Source organism: Astyanax mexicanus, chromosome 1 (assembly GCF_023375975.1).
Source record: "Astyanax mexicanus isolate ESR-SI-001 chromosome 1, AstMex3_surface, whole genome shotgun sequence".
NCBI classification, from domain to species: Eukaryota; Metazoa; Chordata; class Actinopteri; order Characiformes; family Acestrorhamphidae; genus Astyanax; species Astyanax mexicanus.
This window is the reverse complement of record NC_064408.1, coordinates 13961818-13978530: the sequence shown is the minus strand read 5'-3', so window position 1 is coordinate 13978530 and position 16713 is coordinate 13961818.

Below are 16713 nucleotides of genomic sequence, written 5' to 3'. Positions count from 1 at the left end.
AGAGTGAGCGGAGGAGGCACTGCAAGGCTTCCTCTGCTCTAACGTCTGTCTTAAATTACTATTTGGGGCACCGTGCACCCGACCACACCCACTAATTCTGTGAATGATTTCAATAAAAATCCATTTTAACCTAATTTTATTGTGTTCAGTGTATATTTGCTATTTTACACAGGTTATTGCTATTCTTCTTCTTTTTATTTGTATATGATGTCTTGGTTCCTCTATTCTCATGGACCAATAGGATTGAGAACAGCTGGAACAACTGGCAAGTTTACACAGATTGTTTGAGTTATACCAGTTACAGGTTCAGAATGTTGTTTTTAATTCATTTTTGATATAATTAAAAGTTTTTTTTTTTCTTTTTAAAAGTTGTTCTTTAGAAACTTCCTTACAGCACCTCATCTGTCATTTTAACTCATGAAGTCTCTAAATGACACATACTGAACATCCTGAGAGCATCTCTACAGGACAGTGTGTGAATCTGTGTTCATTAATCTGACCTTATTTACAGAATCTAGGAGTGCCGAGTTAGATCTGGAGATAAAACTAGCTCTTTTTTAAAGTGCATGATTTGCTTCTACATTTTATTTCCAATAATTTAACAATTTAATTGCTTCAAATGCTTTAAATTAAAATAAAATTAAATTAAATTAAATTTAAATATTTACTGTCATGAACAAGCTAATGAATGAGCTCTGGAAAAAAATAAGAGATCACTTCAGTTTCTGAATCAGTTTCTCTGATTTTGCTATTTAAAGGTATCTGTTTGAGTAAAATGAACATTGTTGTTTTATTCTATAAACTACGGACAACATTTCTCCCAAATTCCAAGTAAAAATATTGTCATTTAGAGCATTTATTTGCGGAAAATGAGAAATTCCTGAAATACCAAAAAAGTTGCAGAGCTTTCAGACCTCAAATAATGCAAAGAAAACAAGTTCATATTCATAAAGGTTTAAAAGTTCAGAAATCAGTATTTGGTGGAATAACTCTGGTTTTTAATCTAAGTTTTCATGCGTCTTGGCATGTTCTCCTCCACCAGTCTTACACACTGCTTTTGGATAACTTTATGCCACTCCTGGTGCAAAAATTCAACAGTTTAGCTTGGTTTGATGGCTTGTGATCTTCCATCTTCCTCTTGATTATATTCCAGAGGTTTTCAATTTGGTAAAATCAAAGAAACTCATATACTCATATATATCTTTTTTAGTTGAGTTATAGTTATCAGAAACAAGTGCTAATATTACATAAAGCACAAAGTCACAGAAATAATAACAATAACAAAAAAGATGCAGAGCTTTTAGATCTCAAATAATACAAAGAAAACAAGTTAAAATTCATAAAGTTTTAAGAGTTCAGAGGTCTCTTATTTTTATTTTTTCCAGAGCTGTATATAAGTATGAATGCAGTATGTATATATTCAGTTCATTATTATAGTGATATATCTCCCCAGCCCGACCCCTAACCTACTTTAACTAGCGTCTAAATGTTCTTGGGACCGGTGCCAGTGTTGGGGAGCTACATAGATTCGGATTTTCAGTTAAAGTGTTAAAAATCACATTTGGGGGAAAACCTGAGTTTGATTCTCAGTGATGTTAACTTTATCTGTGGGTGGGAATCCGATGGGTCAGAGCTGATTGGTCGGATGGTCCGCCCACTCCCCCCAATCACTCAACGTGATGCTGATCAGTGTGGGAGTTTATTAGCTGAGGTAACAGAATCAGCAGTTAGTGTAATATACTGTGCTCATCTGTCTAGCACATGATTCATGTTTTTTAAAACTTCAAACAAATAAAAATCTAAAAAAAAAAAGTGTGATGTGCAAAAATATATTAGCCCCTTTTACTTGGAGATTCAGAAAGATTAAGTTGTGGAGGCATTTACAGCAGGGTCAAATACATATAAAAACATGTCCCAAGCTTTCAGCATCCCAAGAAGCTCTGTACAGCCAAGCAGCCAAGAAGCCCATGGTCACTCTGGAGGAGCTGCAGAAATCCACAGCTCAGGTGGGAGAATCTGTCCCCAGGACAATTATAAGGTGTGCACTCTACAAATCTGGCTTATATGTGTTGGTGTATCATACAAAATCTCGATAAAATGTATAGTTGTAAGGTAATATAATGTGAAAAAGTTCAAGGGATGTAATTATTTTTGACTAATTGCTCAAGTACCACTGTTTTTCCAGTGTTTTTGCAGTGGGTGGAACCAGGTTGGTTTTCGGCTGGTTAATGGTCTATTCTGATGGACAACGGCTCTAAAACAGTGTTATGTGCATTTTAAAATAAAGAAAATACATAATGCCCATTGTAATGGATGCAGGGTCTGAATATCGTCCAATAAAACAGACTGCAGTATTTGTAATTAGTCTAATATGATTGGCACTCTCGTTTTTTTTTTTTAACCCAATCAATTTAACAGAATCTGTTCTGATTGGTTTAGTGAGATAAAATTGGGGCATGATTATAAAAAATATATATATTTTTTTTAGTTGAAGTGCTAAAAATCACATCTGGGGGAAATCCTGAGTTTAATTCTAAGTGATGTTAACTTTATCTGTGGGCGGGAATCCGATGGGTCAGAGCTGATTGGTAGGATGGTCCGCCCACTCCCCCCGATCACTCAACGTGATGCTGATCAGTGTGGGAGTTTATTAGCTGAGGTAACAGAATCAGCAGTTAGTGTGATATACTGCACTCATCTGTCTACTGACTCTGTGTTTCAGAGGAAGCACATGCTGCTCTTCATCCTCCCAGTACAGCGGAGTCATTTGTGATTAGGGAAAGAATTAGCTAGCAGGTGAATTTGACAGTTGCGTAACTCAAGACAAAAATAGACCGAAAAAACTGTAGGATGAATGTACAAAATATAACGACGATGACTTAATCACCCAAAGGTTCACCCTTTTACACAGGCAAGTTAAGAGACCATACAAATGAAAGGAAAATCTAAAATTGACAATGATTTCATTTATTAAGGAAAAAAAAACAATCCAAACCAATCTAGCTAACTAAGTTAATGTTGATTAATCACTTTTTGGAAGGCTGAGTTCAATTTCACTACTAACCACAACCAGGCCTGATTACAGCCAGACCTGTAGAATCAAGAAATCACTTCAACAGAACCTGTCTGACAACATTATACCCTAATCTAAAGAAATTCAAAAACAGATGAGTAAACATTCAGTCATTGATTATCAGTCTGGAAAAGGAAACTAAGTCATGTCTTAGGCTTTGGGACTCCAGTGAACCACAGTGAGAGCTATTATTCACTAATGGAGAAAACATGGAACACTGCTAAACCCTCCCAGGAGTGGCCTGCTGACCAAAATGACTCCAAAAGGGCATGAACAACTCATCCAGGAGGTCCCAAAATTACTCAGAACTGCAGGTCTCGCTCATCTCAGTTAAGGCCAGTGTTAATGATTCAATAATAAGAAAGAGACTGGGTGAAAATGGTCTTAATGGGAGAGGGTCTGGAAGACTTGCTGTAATAGATTAAATCAGGAATTCTACTGTTTACCAGACAATCCTGAAGGAGAATATCAGGCCATCTGTTCATTACCTCGGGCTCTGCAGCAGGACAATGACCCAAAACACACAAATAAGTTCACCTCTAAATGGCTTTAAAAAAAAAAAAACGAAATGAAGGTTTGGAGCGGCCTAGTCAAAGTCTGATTGAGATGCTGTGGATGACCTTAAACAGGTGGGTCATGCTAGAAAACCCTCCGAGGTGTCTAAATTGAAATAATTCTGTAAAGAAGAGTGGGCTAAAATTTCTCCACAGAGATGTGAAAGACTCGTTGCCAGTTATCGGTAAAGCTTAATGGCAGTTGTTGCTGCCAAGAGTGACACGACCAAGTTAGTGGGTTTAGGGGGCAAACACTTTCACACAGGGCTAGATTGGTTTGGATATTTGTTTTGTCTTTTTATATTTAATCAGGTTTTTGTCTGATTTAAAAGTTTGTTTGATAATTGGAAAAATATCAGTATGACAAAAAAGCAAAAACAAAAGAAAAATCTGTAGGGGTGCATATACTTTTTCACACTACTGTATATTGCATTTAGCTTAAAATAAATGCAAAATAAATACACATGCATGAAATAAAAATTCAAAGAAATTTTAAGAACCAGATTCCTTTCCTTTACTTTATTGGTCCCAAAAACTACATCATTTGAGACAAGACCTTCCCCCGACTTTGATGGCTTCTAATCACTGAATCATATCTTTTGTGGCCTCCTTCCTAACTAATCGCCATATATTTTGAGCTGAGATGTTCCCCTCTTACTGCGTCATTTCTTCTGAGATCTCCTCTGACTGTGTATATATAGCACTAATAATCACAGTATGTTTTACAAAAGTGGAACTTTTTGGAAGGCGTGTGTCACGTGTGTTACATCTGGCGTAATAATTCTGAAATCATAATTTTAGAAAAAGAACATCATACTGAACGAAAAACATGGTGGTGGTAGTGTGATAATCATCTGGGGCTGCTGGAGAACTTGCTGTAATAGATAGGAACCAGGAATTCTGCTGTTTACCAGACAATCCTGAAGGAGAATATATCCCAGCATCTGTTTCTGACCTCAAGCTCAGGCGTACTTGGGTTCTGCAGCAGGACAATGACCCAAATCACACAAACAAGTCCACCTCTGAATGTCTTAAACAAAATAATAAAATGAATGTTTTGGAGCGGCCTAGTCAAGGTCTGATTGAGATACTTATCTTTCTTGGCCTTTTGTGGCTTCCTTCCTGACTAATCACCATCTAATTTGAGCTGAGATGTTTCCCTCATTTTGACTGTGTATAGCCATAATAATCTCCATATGTTCTGATTTTAGACCTCCTTCTTCTGATTGTTATTGGTCCTAATAACTGCATGATTTAATCTGAGCCCTTTTTCCATTGTGATTGGTCCTTGTAGACCAAGATAGATCTCTATCATTTGATCTTAGATTGAGCTGTGATTGGTCCTAGTCACTGCATTGTTGATTCTGGGGCTCTAGTTTTTATTTTATTGATTTTATATACATTTTTGAAATGTATATCAAAATAAGTGGATTGTTTTTAGTTATTAGTATAGATTTGTTTTCCTAGAAACTTAATTGCTCAGTGTACATACCCTCACAAATGGCATGTACTGTCCCAAGTGACACGCTACAGTCATCTACATGAGTAAGTACTAACTAATCAACTTATTGTTCTTTTTTAAAGCCTATTCTATTTTGCATATTTTCCAGACAGTTCGTTTCTCGTATAGAAGGTACTGGTATAAGACCTGTAAGCAGGGTATTGCCGTGTTTTTGTTTATAGACATTGCGTCTGTGCTGCTGTAGGTACAGTGATAAGGATGCTGTGGTAGACACTAGAAAGCCACAGTACAGAGTCATCTTTCAAAAGTGAGAAAGTGCGGAAAGTAACGAGACAAACGTCTACACCGCCAGGTATCACTGCATCAATATCACCATATTCACCTCCAGACTATTCATAGCAACCCATACTGTTATTTACTATATATTATATCAGAAAATCACTTTTTATTTTGAGCGTTTGACAACAATACTTTAAGAGAATTCAATTAGAACTGGTTCTAAAGGAGAGGAGTTTGTGTTGCGGCGGTTTCAGTTGGTACAAGAGAAGGTTTCCGGAGTAAAGAACGGTGCTGCCCCGCACTGTGCGATTCTTATAGTGAATTATATCGAAGACGGCATACATGTGAATTGTCAACGCTATTATCAGATATCACCATCTCCCAACAATCGTCCCTTTTTTCATATGAACCCTGTGAACCGTCTATCTCCAATATAGCAACCAGTGCAAAACCATAATATTTCAAGTCATTTTGGAGCATTTCTTGTGGCCCATTCATCTTGAAACTGAATATTACACAATATAAAGAACACCCAGATTTACATTATGTCAAAAAACATAAAGAAAAACTACAAAAATGGAGTTGCAGAGTTTTTTTTAATACATACTGGGATAGTTTCTTAGAAATACAGTTACTCTGAGAAGACTATTGTTCTAGAAAACACTTTTAAGTAGAGTAATATAGAGCATTTACAATATGTGAAAATTCATTAAACTGAGGCAAAAAAAAAAAAGTTTGGGACAGTGTTGAAAATGTATGTACTGTAAAAAGATGCAGTGTTTTGTAATAATACACAAGAAAGGGAGTGCTATAACCTGTATTATACCACAGTTAGTTCCGATCCTGCAATGTGATTGGCTGAGAGGCGTTTTATGAGTGACATTATCAGCCGGTAATGCACTATAACCAAAGCTCTCCATGTATTACTCCGCCACATACAAGTAACCTAGCAATGATGCACCGCTTACAAACCAAATACAAACCTAATGCAATGTCATTATACTCCACTGGGAGCAGCTGGACCCCTTAGGCAATAGGTGGCGCAGGGAAAGACACGATCCCACAAATAAATAAGACCAGCGATTCAAAATGACACATTATTACGCACATTATCTACCACAAATATCAGTTTAAGAGTTATTATTATTAAAATAAAAGATTAACTGTATATATTTTCCAGTTAATATAGGGTATTTTAAGCTAAATGTAAGGTGGATCCTTGTAATTCCGCAGGTCTTGCCGCTGGGGCCGCTGAAGTAAATAAAACTTTAATTCTTAAAAAAAAACATTTTCTTTCAAAGTTAAACAAACATTGGACTTTAATCTACACACATGTCTCTCTTGAAAAATGTTTATTTGGGTGAGTAAAGCGCTTCTGTTTATTTACAGTAAGTTTAGATTTCCACTATTTTGACTGAAATGGCCAAAATTAGAGGCCACCATGCTAACCTAGCAACAATGCAGCATTTACAGCGCAGCTACAAACAGAGCAGCAATGGAACTATTTTAATTTGCACAGTTTTTATAAACAAACAGATCATATTTTCTCATCCTGTTTAACTCAAAATCTTTTAATGAACAGTCATAATGGAACTGTGGTATAATCGCAATAATACACTCGAGGATCGTGCTATAACGTGTAACATTGGAACTGCTGTGCTGATCTACAGCCTACTACCGCAGCACAGCAGTGCCAATATTACACGTTATAGCATGATCCTCGAGTGTATTATTGCGATTATATACTTCAGCATCGCTGTTTATTGAAAGATTTTGAGTTAAATAGAATAAGAAAATATGATCTGTTTCGTTATAAAAACTCTCCACTAGTTAAATTAGTTCCATTGCTGCTCTGTTTGTAACTAAGCTGTTTGGCTTGTAAGCACTGCATCGTTGCTAGGTTACCTGTATGTGGTGGAGTAATACATGGAGAACTTTGGTTACAGTGCATTACCGGCCGATAATGGCAGTCACAGAACGCCTCTCAGCCAATCATATTGCAGGGTCAGAACTAACTGTGGTATAATTTCACTTATTTCATTGCAGACAGTATGAAAAGTATAAAGATATTTAATGCTTTGTCTGGTTCATTTCATTCCAACAATACAGTCGAAAAAAGTTGGGACAGAGCAGTTTAGGGCAAGTAATGCTATAAACTAAATAAAGATGTGATGTAAAAAGTCTTAATCTTAATCATGTTTTTTTTTTTTACAAAAGTTGTGTCCATATACACAGCCTGGACAAAATATAAAAGGTCACACACTCTAGTATAATATAGTATTGGTTTAGGCAACATTTAGATTTAATTACAGCACGCATTCTCTGTGGCATTGTTTCCACAACCTTCTGCAATGTCTTAAAATGTATTTCTGTCAAGAGTTGCATTAATTTTCTGCAAGATCTTATGTTAATGATGGGATATTTGGAGCACTGCACAAAGTCTTCTCCAGCACATCAAAAAAAAACCTCAATTTCTCATTGGTTTGGGCACATAACACTGCTGAACCTAGACCTGACCAACTGCAGCAACCCCAGATCATAGCACAGGCCAGTAGATACAAGGCTACACTCTTTTTACCCTGATGCTCCATCATTCTGGAACAGGGTAAATCTGGACTCATCAGACTGATCACATGACATTCTTCCTCCATCGCTCTAGAGTCCAATCATTATGCTCCGTAGAAAATTAAAGATGTTTTTGGTGGTTCGCCTCATAGAAAGCCAAAGTGAATTTCTTAAGGCTACACAGCTGTTTAGTCTCGATCCCTTGAGTTCTTTGCATTGCGTTTGTGGAAATGCTCTTACTTTCACTATTAAAATTATCCCTAATACACCTAATTAAAAAGTTCTACTTAATCAGTCTTGATTGCTGATCATGATAATTTAGAACATGTTTTCCGACCACATTTCTTCCTTGAAGACGATGTTCCCCCACTGTCCTTCCACTTTTTAATAATGTGTTTCAGCGCTCTCCTTAGATGTTTTCTCTGTTTGATGTATGACAATAATTTGACCCTTCTAAAACAGTTTAACATCTTTTCCACCACCGCAGGATGAGTCACGTGGTTGTTTAACAAATGAGAAGCTACTCACTGCATCAGTTAGTTAAATAACTTCTTGCCTGATTAAAATATAATCACCCATGCAGTAATTGTCCAATCGGAGGCCCTTATCTCTTTTTTTGACAGGCAGTACAGGTACAGGAAAATGCACTTTGAGGTCTTAGAGCAGCAAATGCTGTCCTGACCTGTCCCTAGTACAGACAAACCAAGTCTCCCTGAAGCTGCGGGAGTCTCCCGCATTTCGGTAGTGGCTCCCTGATGCCTGCGAGTCACATATAATCTCCCGGAATTCAGAATGAGTGCCCCAAACGCGCACACAGGCCACAGACTTTTTTTCTCTAATCGCGTGTGGGAAGGAGAGAGAGAAAACAGAGAGGGTTCTGATTGGCCTGTTCTCTGCAAAGAGTCTGTGAAACAGCCAATCAGTTTTTAGTGTGGGCGGGCAGTGTTTTTCCCCCCTCCCGGACGGGATGTGTTTAGTGAGTGAGAGAAAGCAGATCATGGCGGAGGCAATATTAATAATTATTGTAATATGATATGAAATGTTTTTGATGTTGTGCAATTTTTTGTGATAATTTAACTGTCAATTTTTGTCAAATAAAGGCTTTTTTTTTAACCTCCGTGAAATCAACTTTTGCAACTTGGGATGTCTGCTAGTAGAGGTGTGGAAATTTTGAAGAATTTTCAAATTAAAAATGGAACACTGATAACCCTGTAGATTGGACAAAATAAAATCTGAAACTCTGAAACCTCTTCTGGTAAGAAGGAATGGCAACAGTATGAAGTGGTACTGCACTATTTATTTTTGGAAATAAATAGTCCCTTGTTCTTTAATCCCTTAAAATTCCTTGCCCCGTATACAGGCTGCAGGTGTAGGTGATACAAGACTCTTATTCTCTGCAGTAAAATAGCTTCCTGTTTTCTCTCTACTCCACTTAATAATTCCAGATCAGTAACAGGAATCGACCCAAATTCTGCAGGTTTGCAAATAGACATTAAAACTAGACAAACATAACGAAGCTAAAGGTTTGGAGAACATTAGCTATTTGATTTGTATTCAGGATTTGTATTGATTTTAAAAGAAGTTCAGGAAAGAGACAATTTTATGATTTTATTCATTATAATTTGACATATTTTGAACAGATTCTCATATATATATATATATATATACCTGTCATATTAGTGTGGGAGGTTTCATGGCTGAATTGGACCAGTCTGGTGGCCAATTTTCATTAATTGCACATTGCACCAGTAAGAGCAGTGAGAGTGTGAAGGTTCAATCAGCAGAGTGAGAGCACAGTTCTGCTCTAAATATTACAATGCACACAACATTATGGGTGACATATCAGAGTTCAAAAGAGGAAAAATTGTTGGTGCAATTTATTGTTAAATTGCTGTTTTGTCTGTGACCAAAACAGCAAGTCTTCGTGATGTATCAAGAGCCACGGTATGCAGGGTAATGTCAGTATACCACCAAGAAGGACGAACCACATCCAACAGGATTAACTGTGGACACTGTAAGAGGAAACTGTCTGAAAGGGATGTTCGGGTGCTAACCCGGATTGTATCCAAAAAACATAAAACCACGACTGCTCACATCACAGCAGAATTCAAATGCACCTCAACTCTCCTGTTTCCACCAGAACTGTCCGTCACCACAATAAATTATTGTGGTCTAAAACCAGGTGTTTCAGTTTCATTGTCCAAAACCTGTGTATGTACTGTATATGTTTTCAATTACAATTATGATTTTCAGTAATGTTTCTTTTCAAACATGAAAGTTTTTTTACGTAATGTTTGAATAGAAATCCTCAAGATTTAGTGGTGTGATGTCAGGCAGACTATTGACAAAAATCCTGCATGATTTTGGGGCTAATGCAATAGAAGAACCATATTTGGGTTCCATTAAGAACCACTGTTGGAATAAACTTTTTTTAACGGTTCTTTACACTCATATCTTTATTACAACCATGGTATTTTATGGTGCCAAAAACGCTTCTTCTGCTGCATTGCTCACATGTGGATTGGTAAGAGGCGGTGTAAGAGGTTTATGGAGAGTATTGGTAACCGATAAACCTACACAACTCCTACATAAGCCAAATACATATTTAAAATACTTTTTAGACCTTTATACAAACTCATTCCATCATGTGTCATTATACTTGCTGAGGTGAAATGACATTGTATTTGTATATACATGAAATGTAGCTCTACGACTCCTTCAGAAAAGTTATCTTTACACTGAGTGGGAGTTCTAAGGTAATTATTGCTCTTTTTGAGAAAAAAAAATGTTGCTCTTTGAGAAACCGTGGCTTTCAACAACCATAGATGTTCTCAAAGTGGTCATGTTGAAAAAAATGGGGCAGTTCACGTTTTTCTTGTATTTATGTAGTGCCAGTTGAGTTGTAGCATCTGTGGCTCCTTTGGGACTGATTTTAAAACCAGTCAAAATTGGAAAATTCAGACACTTGTTGAAATAAATAATAATAATAATAATAATTTCTCTCATGGATGCAGTATGTGGTTTAGCATTGTTTTGCTGAAACTTGCAAAACCTTCCTTAAAAGAGATGTCACAATGAAAACATATGTTCTTTTTATGTTTTACCTCTATATACTGTTATACACAGCATTGATAGACATGCATGCTAAACCGTCTGAGGCTCCATAGGGGATTTGTGCACACAGTGATCCAACACCAGCAGTGTTGCAGTGTGACTCTCCAAACCACACCTATCACTGATCATCAGAACATTTTACATTTTATTTGTAAATCAAGGGAGCAGAGTCTGGAGGAAGAGAGCAGAAGGTGCTTGAGGTCTAGTGTGAAGTTTCCACAATCAGTGATGGTTTGTAGAGTCATGTCATCTGCTGGTGTTGATCCACTGTGTTTTATTATCTATTAAGTCTAAAATCAGTGCAGTTTTCCCACAAAATCTTACAGAACTTCATGCTTCCCTCTGCTGAGAACAACTTTTATGAAGATGCAGATTTCATTTTCCAGCAGGACTTGGCACACTGCCCACACTGCCAAAAGTACAAATTGGTCTTACGTATATAATATTCTAATTTTCTGAGACACTTCATAGTAGTCTATTTATTTTAAATACACTATATTGTTCTTTTAATATATTTTAAGTACGTACACAAATCTGTCAGTATATTTACAGCATACTTAGATATTTCTCAATATGTTTTAAGTACAATTAAGTATATTTTTTTTTACCAGGGAATATTTATGTGTTAGAATGGTCCAAAAGTCTTCACCTAAATCCCGTTGAGCTGCTGTTCACAGATGCTCTCTATCCAACCTGAATGAGCTTGATCCATGTCAAAAACACAACAGTGAGTGGAAATGGAGGAGCTACTGAACGTGATGTTCACGTCATGTGACTGGAGAAAGCCAAAAAACTCACTGGTCCTCCTGTTTTTTCAATTGCAGTCCAGATGCAAGAGTTTAATCACTGAGTAGAAGTGTGAAATATTTTTCACAGACGTCCCCCTGAGAAACTAATCCAGTCCGGATAGGGCTTTAGTTGAGTTTGTGGGTGTAATAAGTTTAAGGGGTTAGGGTTATCAATATGAATGAGAACCACTCTTAATCAGTCTTAATCAACCAGAGACGCCGTGTCTCCATTCCCATTGATTCAAAGAAAATGAAGCCAAAATCTTCCTCCATGTTGGCGATCCTGACACCCGAGTCTGCGCAGTAGAGACCAGAGGAGGGAGAAAGACTGTGGAGAGACAGCCTACTCATTTAAATAACCCCGCCCCTGAGGGCTGCCTCGCAGTCACAGGCTGCAGAGCGGAGCTGACGGTCTGTTATTGGTCCCGTCTGTAACCACCCCTTTTATAATAACCACACCTTTTTTGAATAGAGCTGAATAACGAATTCTGTGGGGATGTAAAAATTGGACAATATAAGCAGAGGTTACACTAGCTGCTGCATTCAAATAATGGAGGTAGAGTTACAGTATATTAGAAAAAAACGTGATTGAAAGTTGTCTGTTTTGCCATTGGCCATTGCTATGGGGATGGGTGGGGTTAACCAGCTTTCTGAAACTGAACAGCAGGGGGCGCCCGACCTGTGGTGGCTTCACTTTTGAGAGACGATGCTCTGTCCAGCTATACACAGTTTATGTAATCAACCATCAGCCTGGTATTGAAGTGGGCGTGATGCTTCAGATCTGTCCTGTCTCTGGTAGGAGCAGTGAACTATTCCAGTGCCGTGATGTCCCATCCCCGCACCGTTTGGTGATTTCCCACATCCATTATTTGATGAAACACATGATGCACTTGACATTTCTCATAGGTCAAATGTGTATGTGGAACTGTTCTGAATGTTTCTTTGTCATACAGGTATTATCTTCACAATGACTGTTCGAGCTCCACCGTTCAACACTTTCCTTCCATACGACGTGTGCCTGCTGAGGATCGCGAAACGTTCATTAAGTTTTGATTACTCAGGAAGACTTGGTCCTAATCTTAGAATTCGTAATAAGCAAAAAAAGCTTGTTATTCAGATGCCGAAAAAAAAAAGTGTAAAAGGTTGGCCAGAAACTCGGCTTCGTTTACTCATTTCACCAGAAGTGACAAAAGCCCACGCCACCCTCCTGTTTCTTTATTCTTCCGTTTGCACATTTGCCTCCAACCAACCAGCATGATATGGAATTATAATACAGTACAGCTCATGACACCTGAAACCACCGAGAAAACCTTTCAAGCTTCTCATGAAGGGAGAGCGGGAGCCTTGTCTGTACACTGTGAGTCATGATGTGATCTTAAATTGAATGTACTGGTTTCGTCTGCCTTTCATGCACCTCTGATACAGCTCTTTCGTGCCAATCTGGGACCAGCATCCCCGTTCCACAAGCTCCGTGACCTTCACCTTGAGTTGGGCTTCAGCGAGACTTAAGAGAAGTCCCCTTATTACTCATCCGCAACATTTCCCTCAGCTGTAATGTCATATTGATAAGTAACCTTAGGGTTGTCAATATGCCGTCTGAGGGGATCTCAAATTCTGAATTATTTGTCCAGGCAGCTTTACAGAAAACTGATAGCAGGACAAAGAATCAAACGAAACATAAACCTCCCAGTGAAAAACTCCCTCAGAACTGCAGAATAAAGAGATTTTGGAAGGGGAGGAAACAAGGCTCACAAGTAAGAAGGCACTGATGCGAAAATAAGCATCGGGAGTCAGGAGGATGCATGTCCAGATTGTGACTTTATTCACATGCAGACAGAAAAATCATACACAGGCACAGCTTATATTCACCCCTTGGTACTACCACCTAGCCCTACCTCTTTGGGTTGGAGCTACATGACCCTTTGAGGCACACTCAAAACTTTTTGGAAATTATTGGCAAGATGGAGCACAAGCAACCAAAGAAACTAACAAATTTGAGTATTTTCCTCGTTAAAAATGACAATAACCCTTATTGTATGGGCATTTTCTTCATAAAAAGCATTTAAAAAAAAATTTGTGGTTCATACCAGTAGCTGGTAGTTCTCAGTAGCTAGCTAGTTAACTTTCCCGTTTCACCTTAAATGCTGCAACTGAAGGCAAATGCTGCAGCATTGAAGGTATAATAGGGAAATATAAGAAAATAAAAGCTAATAAAAGCTAATTTCAGCTCCCCGTCACATTGGAATTAAGGAATGGACAATAATAACTATTTTTTGTAACATCTGCCCCCTTTTTGGAGACGTACAATGATCTAATGCTTTTTCCCAAACCTAAGCTCAAATTTGATGGGAGTGGTATTTTTGAAGGGGCACTGGGTGATGTATGGGTTTAGAGACAGGGCAGAAGGGAGAGCTGATTGGCTGAGCTGCAGCAGCAGTAGTGTGCCTCTGATAGCGGTATTATTATTATTGATTCAAGATTCAAAAGGTTTGTCATATGCACAGTAAGAAACAAGTTTCCTCATACAATGAAATTCTATGAAATTCAATGAAATTCTATTGATTGACTGATCTGCATATTGTAATGTGTCTGCATAAAAAAATAGCTAAAAAACACATAATCTATGACTATAGCACAGCTGAAAACTGAGAGGGCGCTGCAAAGGCAAACATTACCAAAATAAAAGTGTTTTTTAAAGGTTAGGAAATGTTTATAAAATTTTAAGCATCACTGGTATGTTTCATTACTTCAAAAGAACATATTTCAGCTATTAATGAAAAAATAATATGGTTTAGGTTTTAGTGGCTCTTTAAAGTTAACTAGTTAACCAGCAGCTAGGTTGAAGGGTTGTTGTCCCAATTCTTAGGGGGAGGATTTCACACCTTTTCTTTGTAACTTGAAAACAAGGGGTAGGTGTAGAAAAGGGAAATGGGACAGGGCCTAAACCAGGGGTGTCAAACTCATTTTGGCCGAGGGCCACATTGGCATATTGGCTGTCCTCCGAGGGCCAGATGTAACTTATAAATATAAGAAAATGTAACCAAATGTAATATATGTAAATGAATGTAATTACTCCTTAATGTTAAATAACTCTCAATATATTATTTATTCAATCAAATATTACAGTTGCATGGAAAAAATGTTTGCTTGTTGCTCTATTAACATAAATCCTGTTATGAAATCCAAAAACTCCATCAATCAAGAACCAAACTATACAAGTGAATAGAAATGACATAAAATACAAGTTATATTAACTTTGATCAAAACGTTTGATACTGAAAAGAGGCTTAATTAATATAAAATCAAAAATTGTGAGCTGTGACAGATTTAGCATTTCCTCATCCAACCACTAGTGGGAGCTGCAGCAGCACAAGCCCACAGTCTTTACTCAGTCAGAGCTACAGCCCAGCCACGGGCTACAGGGCTCAGCTGAGCCAGTCTGGAGCGTTTTTAAAATTTTAAGTTCTTCTGTGTATGAAATAAAATAACCCCACTAACCGGATAATACAGCTCTCTACAGTTCATCTTTCAGCCCAAGCAGCTAACAGCAGCAGTTTAGAGCAGCCATCCCGGAGTCACTGCTCGGATTACATTATAAACAGGTCAGTTAGCGCGCTGCTAACCTCAGGATGTTTATAACTACGGAGTTTAGAACACACCACGGCTGCAAGGTTAGACTGTTGAAGGCTACTGGAGACTATTAAAGGCTATTGGAGGTTATTGAAAGGGTTATTGGGGGCAGAAATCAGTAAAGGCTGGTTAGATAAGTGATTCACCTCCTCGTCCTTTGCTGAGGTGAAACTGCGACTAGCGCTGTCACAGTGATGTTTATTAACCTCATTAAAACAGATTTTATCAGCTATTGTCTTATAAATATTTACACATAATTTATATCTCTCCTAAAAAGCGTTTATTTTGGTAACACTCTTCGTAACACAAAAGGCATACCGGTCTTTCGCCTTGAAGCACAGCCGTCCGTCTGCATCAACTTCTCTTTTTCTGGACATTATGGGATAAACATTTATATGTCTCAATTCCACCCGCGAAGTTACACCTTCCCTCCGGCAGGGTTTCCACATCAATGACTACACTGCCGTGTAGTGGCAGTAAGCCATAACTTTGCGGGTAATACAATCGACAAGCATTGTGGGAAATGTATTTTTTGGTCAAAGAACGCTTCTGACCTATTTATTATAGACACTAAGATTTTACAAGCTCTCGCGGGCCACATAAAAAGACGTGGCGGGCCACATTTGGCCTGCGGGCCTTGTGTTTGACACATGTGGCCTAAACTAACATAGCGAAAAGGGCATTCTACAAGAAAACAGAACGAAAAGTAAAAACACAATCATTTGTAAATTGAACTCTGATCAGACTACTTACAAATGAAAGATTAAAAAGTCACTAGATCTGTTATGTTCAGGTGTACTGACATCATTGTATTACTGAATACAAATAATGAAAGTTACGATAATGGAACACCTTCAGTACTTTCCCTGTTCTGTTGGAATAAGTCCAAAAAATGTGTTTGTTTTTTTTTCTTCTTGTTCTATAGTTCTAAATAAAAGTTTCTTTGATCTAAATGAGTAAATAAGATAGAGATAGAGTTGGATAAGGTAGTTGTATCTTTGTATCTATTTTTGTGGGTATGTTTCCGTACAGGGGGACAAAAAGGTTCCTATACGGCCCCCATATTTCCTGAACTTGTGTGAAAACAGTCGAACAATTGTGAAGAAACAATCAGAGTGTCTGGGAACTGTTCAGCATGTGATACAACACATCGGTTTATCTATGAAAAGTTCTCATGATTAAAAGAAGCACTGTTTTTTTTTTCTTCACATGAAGTGGAAAGAGCTGATGGTACACTATAATAACTGT